General features: G+C 23.0%; 1 protein-coding gene across 1 annotated transcript in view; it reads right to left on the reverse strand.

Annotated features, from left to right (window-relative positions):
- The window catches only part of LOC112595821, a 124019-nt gene that overhangs the window by 20497 nt on the left and 89623 nt on the right, over positions 1–13899 (reverse strand). The window lies entirely within an intron of this gene.

Here is a 13899-nt window from a genome sequence, read left to right on the forward strand (position 1 = left end):
CTTATTTTAGAGTAGAATATTTTTGTATTATTTATAAATATGAATAAATCAAATTTTATACGAGTAGCTTATGGTTTATACGTAAGTATTAAAAGTTTTGATGAGCGGAGTGTAGTGGTAAAGGGATACTCCGCAAAATGTTAGTCTACCCATTTGTTTGAGGTTTAAAGTAAATACTCATGGCAGTTATAACCAATAAACCACTTGTTTGAAATATGATTTTGATAGGTCGAATTCTCTGAATAATATTTTGTTTTGAAATATGAAATTAAAAATGTCCGTAGTCTTTCAAAAGAGTAAAAAGTTTAAAAAAAATAATGATATAAAATAAGTAAAACATTTAATTTTTTCTGGAAATTTTGTTTTATAAAGTATGAGAATGAAAGGAATATTTCAAAATCCTAAGTGTTTTCTGATTTTTTGATATAAAGAGTTATTGCATATAACAGTTGTACTTGTGCATACTTAATCCATGATCTAAAAAATCTAAATACAGATAGAGTAATTAAATTTAACCAGTTATATTAATGTAAGTTAATTTCTACAAATCATCATCTCAAAGAAAAAAGATCACTTAAAATAAAATACATTAATAATAATATAATTATTGTTTAAAATCACATAAGATTAATGAGAAAACTGTTGTAGCTTTAATGGATCAGTTGCAGTGTATGCGGTTATTCGGAAGAATGTGATTTATTGGTCAAATTCATACACATAGATCACTTATACTGCGTAAAGTTTTTATTTGATTTTATATCAATAAAATATATATTTATACATATGCATAATCGAATTTTGTTATGATTTTATTTTATTCTGAATACACCACTTATAAACATTATAAACATATAATATATAGCAGTGGCGTTATGCACGCCTCACGCTTATAACTAAATAAATAAACATTAAAAAACACGTATAATATGAATATTGTTTGTTTATTATTTTTTGCTGCTGTAGTACACTTGATTCAGACTTCTTGTAACAGTATTTCGTATTTGTAATCGATTTTTCAGTAAATCTACAATGATTATAATATTTTCATAGGCTAGTAAATGTTCAATACATCAATAATATTGTATCTATTATAGAAAAATAATGTTAATTTAGCGACGACTATAAAAAATGAAAAAAAATGTTTGTCATTATTCGGGAATCGAACCAAGAACATAAAATTACTTGTTGATAAAAATTGATAAAGTTGACAAAAAATAGATCAAACAATCATTATTTTTCTAAAAATTATAACTACTGAAGAAATATGGGTTTCTAACCCTCTTACTGCAGTTGGCTTCAGAGGGATTAGCCTTAAGTGAGCTTATTTAGTCAACCCATATAGACCACGCTAGTACAGTCTTTAAGTGATTGAGCTAATATTATAAATATTTAAATATTGTTTTGTTTGTTCTCTTGATAATGAATTAAAATATAAACGACTAGTTTTTAATATTTTCAATAAATTATTTATTTTCTTTCGTGATTGAAGAGGTTTTTTTTTGTTATAATTTTCTTTTTTCAAACTAGTAAATAATGATAAGTCAAACTTTTGATTGTGTTTTTTTATTATAATTTATTGATGTCTATATAATGTTAAATAAATATATATATTTTAAAAAGCGATTATCAGTTTGTTGTTCGTAGTAAAATGTTTTATTCAAAAATGTCATATTATGTAGAGTAATAATTGTAGCGTAATTATTGTACATAATGCTTATTAAAATTTAAAACACATGTCCTATACATTAAGTTTTATTGTTTTCATCAGGAAAAATGTGGTCAAAAACAGATTAAAAAAATTATTGAATCATCAATATGTGCAATGTTATGTAAAACTCATTTTCAACGTTTGAAAGGTTTAAGTAAAAACTTCTAAAGTTAAAGATATCTTCATTTGATGTAAAATATCATATTTACAAGTAGTTGTGAATTTTTTAAAAATAAAACAAGGTAAAATTATATTAATAAAATTTATGAGCGAATAATTCCCTTGTTCTAAATTTTTTTAATAAGCTCTCAGTACTTAATTTAATACACATGATCATTTAAATGTCAGGGTAAAAACATAAAAATATTTTTATCATTGTCATGTAAATGATATTTTGGTTTTGTCTCTAATAACACTATTGTTTACCTTCTTTTCATCACGTTCCCTATTGCATACATTTTTTTATCACCCAATGGCGATCCCTCTGTCATATTTATATTGCCCATTGTTTTTTTCACGTAATTCACAAAAATGCAACTAAAGTCAAACATTTCGCTTTGTTTTCCTATTTACTAGGGAAAAAGTTTTTGGAGAATTATATAAAATATGTTAATAATAAATCATATTTTTTTTTATTAAAAAATGTAATCAATTTTTGGTGGTATAAAATAATTTATCCTTATAATTTTATTTAAAAACGAAATTGTAGACAAATATTTATATATATATAATTTTTTTTTGTTAGATTATGATGAATATAGCAAATCTGAGAATTAGTCGTTTATATGATTTATTATTTTATTTTAGAATTATCTAAATCCGATACCATAATTTTTAGGCAGTGGGCTATTAAGTATTTTTAAAACACCTAATAGGCCGCATTTGTTATAAAAATACGTATTAAATGATTAAAATATAAATAAAGACAAGTTAGGCTGTACATTCAATATCTCCAATTTAGATAATATACTTAGATAGGTAGTTTATTATTTGAGACAATTTTCACATATTTATTATCCTAAATATCTGTTCGAAAATCGCTTTTGCAAACTAATTATTATCAGTATTTACTTAAAATCGAATACATTTTTTATTTGAATTTTTTCATAAACTTACAGTAGTGTCCATATATTTTTGTGAAATTATTAATTATGTTTAATATTGACCATATTATATATATATATATATATATATATATATATATATATATATTTCAATGTAAACAGTTCTATTTAGTTTATTTTCTATAATTTTCAATAAATCATTAATGGATTGTGATGAAATATCGTATAACACACATAATATAGTATAATTATTATTATAATATTTATTGCATAACAATACAATAAATTCATCAATAATTGGTACTTTAAAAATTAGCATTGTTATAATATTCGATTATTCAAACATTTATTTATTTATTACACATACATTTTTTTTATACGTGAATGTAATCATATCGTAATATAAATAATTTTAAATATGACTTATAATTTTAGAATATGGTTTGAAAAAAGTATTATATTACTTGAAGTACATAATATTATGTTAAAGATATTTTCGCTTTTTATAATAGCGCGTCTTATTTTCCACTGTAATACACATCAGTAGAATTAACAAAATATAAGATGCGTGTAGTGTAACGATTTATTGCATTGTGTATAGGTTAAAAACCAATGTTTTTGACTTAAATGCTTTCATGGAGATACACAGCGACAAGAGACCTAACGTCAGTCTATAGTAGATAAAACACCATTAATCATGTCTTTTTATTAAGCTAAGCGATTATGTACTCTGGAAGGTGTCTCCCGTGCAGTGCTGTGCGAACAAAGATACACTCACTGCTATTTTCCATCTCTGATAAAAATCCTATTAAACATTTGAAGAAAATTTAACGATATTAGATTAACGTCACGTACTTTTATTTTAACGAATTATTAAAATGTTTGTTTATAGATACCGATTGCACTTTGCGGGTGTCTCTTTGTTTTTTCTGTCAAATAACCATTAATCGTATTCCTATTATAATACGCATATGAGAACAAATATTATAAACCACATCTGGATTCAACACGCATAACCAATATTAATTATGAATTAGTAATTTTACTTTTAAAATATTGACATGAATAAATTAACTTCATAACAATAGGCATAGGCTATTCATAACATACATTTGAGAAACACACACACACACAAAGTTAAAAACATTTTTACTATGAATTTAATAAGACATCGACCAAAAATACTATGGATTTTAATCATGACTTCGGTTCTCTTGTGTGGGAATATAATTTTTCAAAAATATCAATATATTAAAATTATTAGCGTCTAACTACCTATTATACTTTCTTGATAAATGAATAAAGGTTTATGCCGTTTAGATAATGACCTAGAGGTTTGGAGGTTATAAAAAAATTATATAGTTTCAAGAAAAAAAATTGTTTCATTTACAATTTGTATAAACGTACATTATATTATACATACATATATACTCGTATATATATATATATTATATATTGACCGATGGCAAGAAAATAATATGCATAATACTATGCAACACAAAATTAACATAATATCATAATTATTTGCAGATTATGGTTTATTTCGTTTTTCGGCATTTTCGAGCTGCCGTTGTTATATACGATCAACCTGCTGTACAGTACAGACTATAGACGTATATAAATACTGATAATACAACATATATCGCATTTTAATACAGTTTAGATACTTAATGATATTATAATATGCAATACTGCATTCTACGAGTATGTATATTACCATCGTTTTATGTACCTATAGTACCTACTATATAATATTTTTATAAAAATATTATTTGAAATAATTTGTTTTTCAAAAGTTTGTATAAAATATACACAAACTGCAAATAACTAATTGCAATGAGTAATACCCTAGTTATTATTTTATCGAATTCACTGATAATTTTCAAATATCTATTTTTAAAGACAAATATTTTATTATGGTAAACAAATGTAGTAATATTTTTTTTCTCCCTTCCACGCGTTTCTCTGTTTCTTCATAATATAATTACAGATTATACGAAAAATAATTAAAATAATGAATAGTTTTACATGCTCTATGACGTTATTGTATAATATTTCATTACTTACATGTTTAATTTTATGAGTTCATTGGTATGTTATATTAACAAATGAGCCGCTTTATTTTATTTTTTAGAAATATTGTATATCTATACTTGTAATAATAGTATGATTTTAAAGTGTACACTATTATTTAAATATAAATATAAGATTATAAACTAATTAATTTTGAGACCAGACTAAGAAAAGATACTCGCCAGTTAAAGACAGTTCAAATAATATGCGTTCGTTGACGATTTGTAATAAAGTCACGATTCACAATGACCTACTCAAATCGTCTAAATAAAGTTAAATCGTTAACATGTGATCCAAATAGATTTTCGTTCCATTACGGATTGTGGGTCGCCCTTTGAGGATACGGATATTTCGTTTAGGTATATGTATTATGTTTGAGTGCTGTTTAGATATAATATTTCTATAACTTTTGATCTGAAAACATTACTGTACATCCCGAAGATCCCTACTGGAGACATTTGAAAATTAAACAAAAATAATTTTGAGTGTAAAATAAAGTAGGTACCTAAGTTATTGAAAAATGATATCGCCAACATTTATTAGGAATAGTTGTTTATAAATATACAGTTCACTACGTGTTGTTTATATATATAAAATATATAGGTGTGTATTTTTATGAGATTTGAGTAAAAAACAAAATAAATTTACGATAATCAGCAACCCCCGCTTATTCGTACCATAAAATATGTTCTGTATCCAAGACTGTTTTGATAAAGCGGCTGACTTACGCACGTTGTTGGTATTGTATGGAAACTTATCTGAATGTAAATGTAACCGAAAATGCACGATGCAACGTGCTTATTGTTCGAAACGAAATGGGTTAGAAAATATTGTCTACCTATATGCAGTTCGGATGTTATTATTCAACCACAGACCGTAAATCGCGTGAACCTACGTGTGTTTTATCTTAAGTTCATCTCACACCAAGGCATATTATAATAAAAAGGATTCAATTGCAAAGTTAATAAAATGCGCATAAAAAATAATAATATACCTATTATTGGTGGCTAAAGTCTTTGTTGTCGTTCAAGCGGAACGTTTTGTTTGCGTTTGCGTGGTTGTTCCTCCGTTCTATTATATATTGTGTTCTGGGAATAATATTATAAAAATATCACATTTTATCTGGTTTAATTGTGTTAATTATTATTTTTTTATTACTTGTTAGTCTATTGTAGGAAAGTTAACTTGACATTGTGAAATATAATTATGATTAAAATAATGAGAAATGTTAAGTCATAGATAAAATTTGAAATTTTATAGAACCCAATAACTTTAGTGTTATTATTAATACAATTAATTATATATACTCAATCATTTTTTAAATCTTTGTCGAACTGTTTATTAACGTGAAGTGAATAAACATCAAGTATACATAATTTTAAATATAATAATACATTATAAACTATATAAATATTCGTTTTTATACAACTTGTTTATAAAACGATAACATATAATATTATTTATACTAGTATTCTACGTACATATGAATAAATAAACAGGCTATGACTACACAATGTATCCATTTCAGGGAAAATTTAACAATGTTATAATTATAACTTATTAGTATTAGGTGCACTATTTTTGCGTATTGTGCATTGATACATTCGATATCGAATGTTTAATTTAATTTCCTATTTAGCTAGATAATTTGTATTAACACAATATTATGTATTCACTTGACTTGTTTCAGTGTAATCCATATACTTAACATATCGATTATAATATGGTCTGTATAAATAAAGGGGTACGTTCAACCAACGAAATATCAATAGTGTAATATAGGAAGTATGCCGATTAAATAAACCAATTCAATCACATTAAAAAAAAAAAATAACTATCTAGTTATAATTATTACACAAAAGTTTATAGTTGTTCTTGGAAGGTTTGTGTCTGAAAGATTTTTGATCTCCGCTTTACAGTAAATAATAAATACAGTAAATCAAAACTACGAGAATCATCGAGATGCTTCTATTTTATTCCCAGATGATATAAATCGACAGACAATCTTATAACTTCTGATTGAAATTGAATCCATCTTAAAATTGCCGCGACTATTTTTCATTTACAGTGCAAACATTGTTTTTACAATGTAGAAAGACTGCGAGACGAATGTTTACGGTAAGACGGCAGTAAATAAATAAGTATATTGATTTTTAGATACGTATTTAAAAAAAAAAAAAAAAAAATGTATGTATTATTGATGGTAAAATTGGAAAATTATTAATTTTTTATACCACATGAATAAAATGAATTTATTTATAAAGTTACATTACATTAAATCACTAATGCGATTTTACTACCAAACAAAAGTGAAAAATAATCAACTATACGATTTACAGTAAAATAGGGGGAGGGGGAGGAAATTTCTCGTTTGAAAAATATAAATTTTTATATCCATAATATACTTTTTATGCACTCCAATGAATCTTAAGAATTTTAAAATATGGTGTTTGAAATTATAGTTAAAAATTTCAAAAATAAAATTTGAATAAATTCATTATTAAAGGAAAAAATAGGAGTGAGCATGCATTATAAATCACCCTATTCATATTTATTGAATGAGTAAATAAACATTTTTTTTATGCATATTTTATAAAAATAATAAATAAACAAATATAATATCCTATCTTGAAATAAGATTTATAAAATAAATACATTTTTGTCAGCACATAAGTAATATAAGTACCTAAATTTGGCTAAATGCTATTTAAATAAAAATTATTAAGACCACGGAACTATACGGAATAAAAATGTATTTTTAAATTAAAACAAAAATTGACCTGATTTAGCAATGTTATTTTTAAAAGTATTTATCATTAAACAAATAATGAAAAATTTGTATACCATTTTAATTAAAAAAATTCTTTAAACATTAAAAATTAATTAACAGTTATAAGTAAATTTTTAAATGTTCAATGTATTTAATAATGGTCTGTACTTTATTATGCAAAGAAAATATTTTGTTTAACTTAAATGATTTTTTGATGACAATATTTTTATTGTTTTTTTGACTATATAGTAATAACATTAATTTGACTAGTCTATCCATCAAATCATTAAATTTATTCAAAATCTAACTATTATACTTTTGTCAAAATATTTTTATATACTATTCGACTATATAAAAAACAACTTAAGAATTACATATAAAATTGATATATACAATATATAATTTTTATACGTTCATAAAGGTACCGTATTTTTTCATTTTTCAGAGTTATATTTATATTAAAACTGATGAATCATCGCATTAATATATACACTAATTAAATTAATTATTGAAAATAAAAATAATAAAAACTATTAAGTCATACTGTAAGTATGAGTGAAATCATTTACTAATAATAAATAATAACCCGATAAAATAAATAAATAAATAAATACTTTAAGTATGATATGCGAGATGCTGCTATTAAGTATATTGTAGATAATAAAATACTATAATAAATATGTAACGCCAATACAGTTATTCATCGTTCATTATTTTAATTTAGGTTTGACTCATTTGTGGTTCATGGTGGCAGGAGGAGATGAGAAATATATATCTAATCGTGTCCTTCCTTTGTACACCACAATTGAGTCAAATCCAAATTAAAATAATGGTTAGGTATATAATGGTAAATGATTGCATGGGTTTGCATATCCATTTTGTGTTGTTTAATCTACGAGTATATACTTAATTGCTTAAACATATTTTATTAAAATGTATAACCTAAATAACATCTTATAATATATTTTACTATGTTATAGTTTGGATTATCTATCGTTATTACATTAGATCTTTATCACTTTATTTTTAAATAACGTACATAATATAAATTATATTTTTTTATGTCTAAATTATTACATAAGTATAAAATCGAACTTGGATTTTAAAACTGTTAGTTATAAGACTCACTAATGCTTAAAACAAATATTTTCATGTCAACTGTAATATAGTCGAATAATTTTTTACAAATTAATGAAAATCTTATTTAATAAAAATATCTGTTACTTTTTTGTACGAAATATCAATGGTAGAGATATTACAATTTTTAATTTGAATAAAATGTAAAAATAAGTCAATATAGGTAGTTTAAATTATGAATAGAGTTCAAAAGACATTTTTATACAAAATTAAATGGGCTAAATTTAAAAGGAATGTAATCATAAACTTAGAAACATAAAATAATTTGGAAATTTAAGAATAATACCTTTTATACATGGTTAACATTTTGTAAACAAGAAATGTTTTAGTTTGTAACTTATTATTATTCATGAAACTATTAAATGTTATTTCTATATTTTACTTCTATTTTAATGAAAATAATAATACAAAAGCAATAAGCACGCAACTTAGACATCACCAAATTATATTCAAGATGTTAGAATATACAACTTTTACACAGTTCTAAGTACATTAGTTACTTGTTTCGATGTTTTCATTAAAAGCTATTAGATTTAAAAATTTAAATTACATGAAAATATTAAATTAAATTTTATAACTATTATCATAATGTATACTGTCATCGGAAAATTGTTTAAAGATATAACTAAAACTGAAAGTGCATTAATGTTATTTTAATTATATAAAACAAAAACTTATTATATTTGATTATTAAGATAACACTAGTACCTATATATATATATATATATACGTATTCGCGATTCGTAGTTCATTATTCGTGGTTTATTAAGATTTGTTATTAATTAATATTTATGAACTAAACCTTAACATTATTCGTATATATTCATTATCAGTGGTTTGTAGTTCATGTTTTTTTTTTTCGTTTAAGTTATTTGTTTATGGAACCAACATAAAAATATTATATTTTGAAAATACAGGTTACGACATGTCTGTAATGAAGGCATAGCAAAGGTTTCGACATTGATGAATGGAGTAATGATAATAAACAATGTTTGTGTAATGCAAATAGAAAACTTACAAAAAAAAAATTTAAAAAAATAAATATATATATATACAGAAGCTGATGGACTACAAAATTGTTTAAAAAATGAGAAGGTTTACTAATAAATCTACAAGATATAACGAGTTTTATACATTTTTCTTTTAATGCGATTATTTTTTTTTTTATTATTCATGTATATATAAATGGGTATAATACTTTGTTGAATTATCTGACTTTGGAAAAGTTCAGGACATTTTTTTGAATATCTACCTCAGATTTTGAGTAATACTTAATTTGATAAGTCCATGCATACTCAGCAAATAGGATATTTATAAGAGAAAGTGTATATATATTAAGAATAAGTTTGCTGTATTACTTTGGGTCTTGGCAAGTATTGATAAATTATTAAAGCTACAAAACTGTATTTAAAATTTCATATCTAATTGTATCAACATTGCTGTCAACATATGCAAGGTTTTCCAAAATAAACTTGAGATTAAATAAATTGCTATTCAAATTTTAATTTAGATTTATAAATATTTTAAAATATATTAATAGATTATTTTGATATAATACTTAATAATAATTACAATTATATATTATTTTTGATCATCGTGTATAAGTTACTTGTTTAAATTAATTACATAATATTTAAGCAAATAGATTATATTTTTATCATAGTCAAAAGTTTAAAATTAATTTTTTTTACACAATTTATAATTGTATCTATATGACTATGTACAATATATTCATATATTATATTAGTTAGGTTATAATACGATGTGCAGTTATTTATTTTTTTGAGTATTAAATATAATGTAACTACTGTTTTCAGAGAACATAGTTCACAGTTATGAATAATATAGAAAATATGTAAAGTCATTGGTAGTCAATTGTAAAAAAACTAAGTCATATACGAGTACCTAAAAGCAAAAGGCAATAAATTCAATTTAAAAAAATATGAAGTGCTTCATCATTTAATTAGTTAGAAACATAATATAATAATATTATATTAAAATTGTATAGTTGTACAAACAATAATTTAAATTTCATTATTGCAATAATAAAAATTAATATAGAAAAATAAAAAAATTATATTATAGGCACTAACAATTTTCTTGTATAAAATAACATTTGATTATTTTTGATGATTAATACTAAGTTGATAAAATAAAAATAAACTATATATAATAGAAAATTAGTGAGTTTATAAATTTGGTGAGAAATATATAGAGTATTAAATTATTGTAAAATTTATGTTTGCATAATATAAAAAAAAAAAGAAAAAAACGAAAATATTAACAATGCGAAATATATATTTTTAAATAAATGCATGTTAACACTGTTCAGATAAAATAGAAACATAACAATGTTGTTGTTTTATAGCTATTATCACTCATAAGTAGTCATCGCATTTAACTTCAATTTTGTTTCGTCATCCATTTATTGATGAAAAATAAATCAAATTCGAAAATATTCAATATGTATTTTAATCATTTTCATGAACTGTTGACGAAATATGATGAATAAATATGAATTCATTTAAAATATTCACGAATTTACTCATCCATGTGAGTTCGTGTTCTTTGATTTTTATTAATTTTACCACCCTTCTAAGTTCTAAGCGATAGCCATGAATCATTCAAAAATAGTTACGAAATAGACACAAATAACAAATTATATCCTTAGCTATTTACTGGTCTCAATGAATTCGATCCGTTTAATGTGTGTAAATTATAATAACCAAATACTATTAATTTATACTACGTTATTGTTATTAATGCTATAGTTGTATCTCATTATCAAAGTTATTGGATGATAGTATTATGTCTATTGACTGTATTAAATGCTTACATGTAATCGATTTAGCATCGAGTTGAACATTTTTTATTCGCGATCTTATTCAGTGTCTCAAATTAGATTATAATATAGAACAAATATAGGTATTCGTATGTTATTGTGGGCTCTTGTTCAAGCTAGTATACAGTATTTAATTTTATCTTGGTGATTTTTAAAGTAAACAATAATAAGCGGCTTGTATAATAAAGTTATTGATTATTATTTATTTGTTTTAAATTTAACTTGAAGAATAAAGATTACAGAGTAATTAAAAAAAAATAAATAAAATGTTATGTAAATAACGCAACCAAAAACTAAAAGTTTTTGTTTAATTTGTGTAGGTTATAAAAAATAAAAAATAAATAATAATAATAATAATAACTAGAAAAAAAACTACATTTTATTTTGTTTAAAAATATAATATACAAAGTAGCTTATACTTTCTGTTTTACTGTTAAGTACAATAAAATTAACGACTTCCGAATCGGTATTATAAAAAAAATACAATACATAGATAAGATGAGTTAAATTAAATATGCAGTATTATTAGTATTTTATTAGCATTCCAATTTTTTCTAAAGCTAATTTAAATAAATGGATTTTTTTCTCTACGGCGTGAATTTGGTTATCTTGTGTATTATTCTTTGGGTTGTAGAATAACTTAATCTCGTATATTATTATATATTTAACGCAAGCATAGAAAATATATAGAAAATAAATAAATCCCATAATATTATATTTTTGTATTTAACTTATAAATACATATAGATATAAAATAAATTATCATGTTTTATGTTTTATACACTAATTTGTTGTATTTGAATAAGTACTTATCTTGTTTTTTTTTTATTAAATCAATAATGTGGAATGAACAATATGTAAATTCGATTTAGAAAATAATATCTTAAGATAACAAGAGCAATAGACTTTATTCAAACTTATTGTACTTATATAGTAAGTGTATATATTAAATTATTATTTTATCGAAAATAAACTTAAGATAAAAAATAAAAATAAAATAAGCATAATCAAAAATGGTACGACGAGACGAACGCGTACGGAATACGCAAATCTTGATAAAAGTATCCGAAATTCAATGTAATTGTAGATCATAGAATAGTATTAAAATTGATAATTTTGTTAAAGATTAAATAAAAAAGTTTATATTATTCCATCAGGTGAATACATACGTTGAAGGTAGGATCTACTTCATAGCTGGTGCGCAGACTATGTACTAATTGTATTGTAATTCATATTCATGGTTATTCGTAAAGTAAACATTCTTGAGATGATAAAAATTTGAGGTTAACACTTTATTTTGTTGTAGACAATGTAATAATATACTAATAAAAACGGGAAACAAAAAGATAGGGTTTTCTACTTTGAAAAAAATGTAACGTATCAAAGGTAAATGTGCTTATATAAATATATTATAAAGGATTTATTACTATCATTGTTATTATTACGATAAAAATAATATTGATAATAATATTGTTTAGAAAAATGGAAAACCAAATAAAATCATTGACTACAAAAAATTGTTGAGAATATAAATTTTGAATACTCTCATTATACTTCATGAAAACTTAATGCTTTAACTATTATATATTTTTATTTTGATTTAAAAATAATTGAGCGAAGTATATATTCTGGAAGATTTCTTTCAAGGCGAATTAATCAGTCAGCTTACTATATAGATATTTAAATGATATTATTATTTAATCTATGTATATAACAGAAACTTAGAATTAGTTTAAAATGATGTCAAATTATGTTATACGACAATGATATGGATTAAGATTACGTAATAATATATATTCAATAATAATGATAACTGAATAAATTCACCATATTTAAGGAATATTGTTGAGAATATGATTGGTTTCTGAGCTGAAAATGACTTCATGATATTACTATCAAGTGTGGAGAGGAGAATTATGTCAATGTGACGAAGAAGAGCAATAAAAATTTAAGAAGGATACGGAAGAAAAGACGAATCAATGCAATCAGAATAACACAAAGAAGGAAATCATTGAAGGAATTATGAATTTCTTGATTACTACTTACCCACGTACAGGAGAGATGTCATTATTTTGAGATTCTCAGTAGGGCATATAACGTATTTTAATTTTAATTTAATTTAAAAAATAGGGAAAAACATGACACACTAAATCACAGATAATTTTAAATATTAAGTGATATCAATATACGATCAAGGTTAATGATTGAGTTACAAACATCTAAATTTAAAATTAAAAAAAAAAAAAAAACTTTCATAAAAACCATTTTTTTTTTTTAAATAAAATAAATTTTTTATTTATTATAT

Source organism: Melanaphis sacchari, unplaced genomic scaffold, assembly GCF_002803265.2.
Source record: "Melanaphis sacchari strain LSU unplaced genomic scaffold, SCAv2.0 Contig2_pilon_pilon, whole genome shotgun sequence".
Lineage (NCBI taxonomy): Eukaryota > Metazoa > Arthropoda > Insecta > Hemiptera > Aphididae > Melanaphis > Melanaphis sacchari.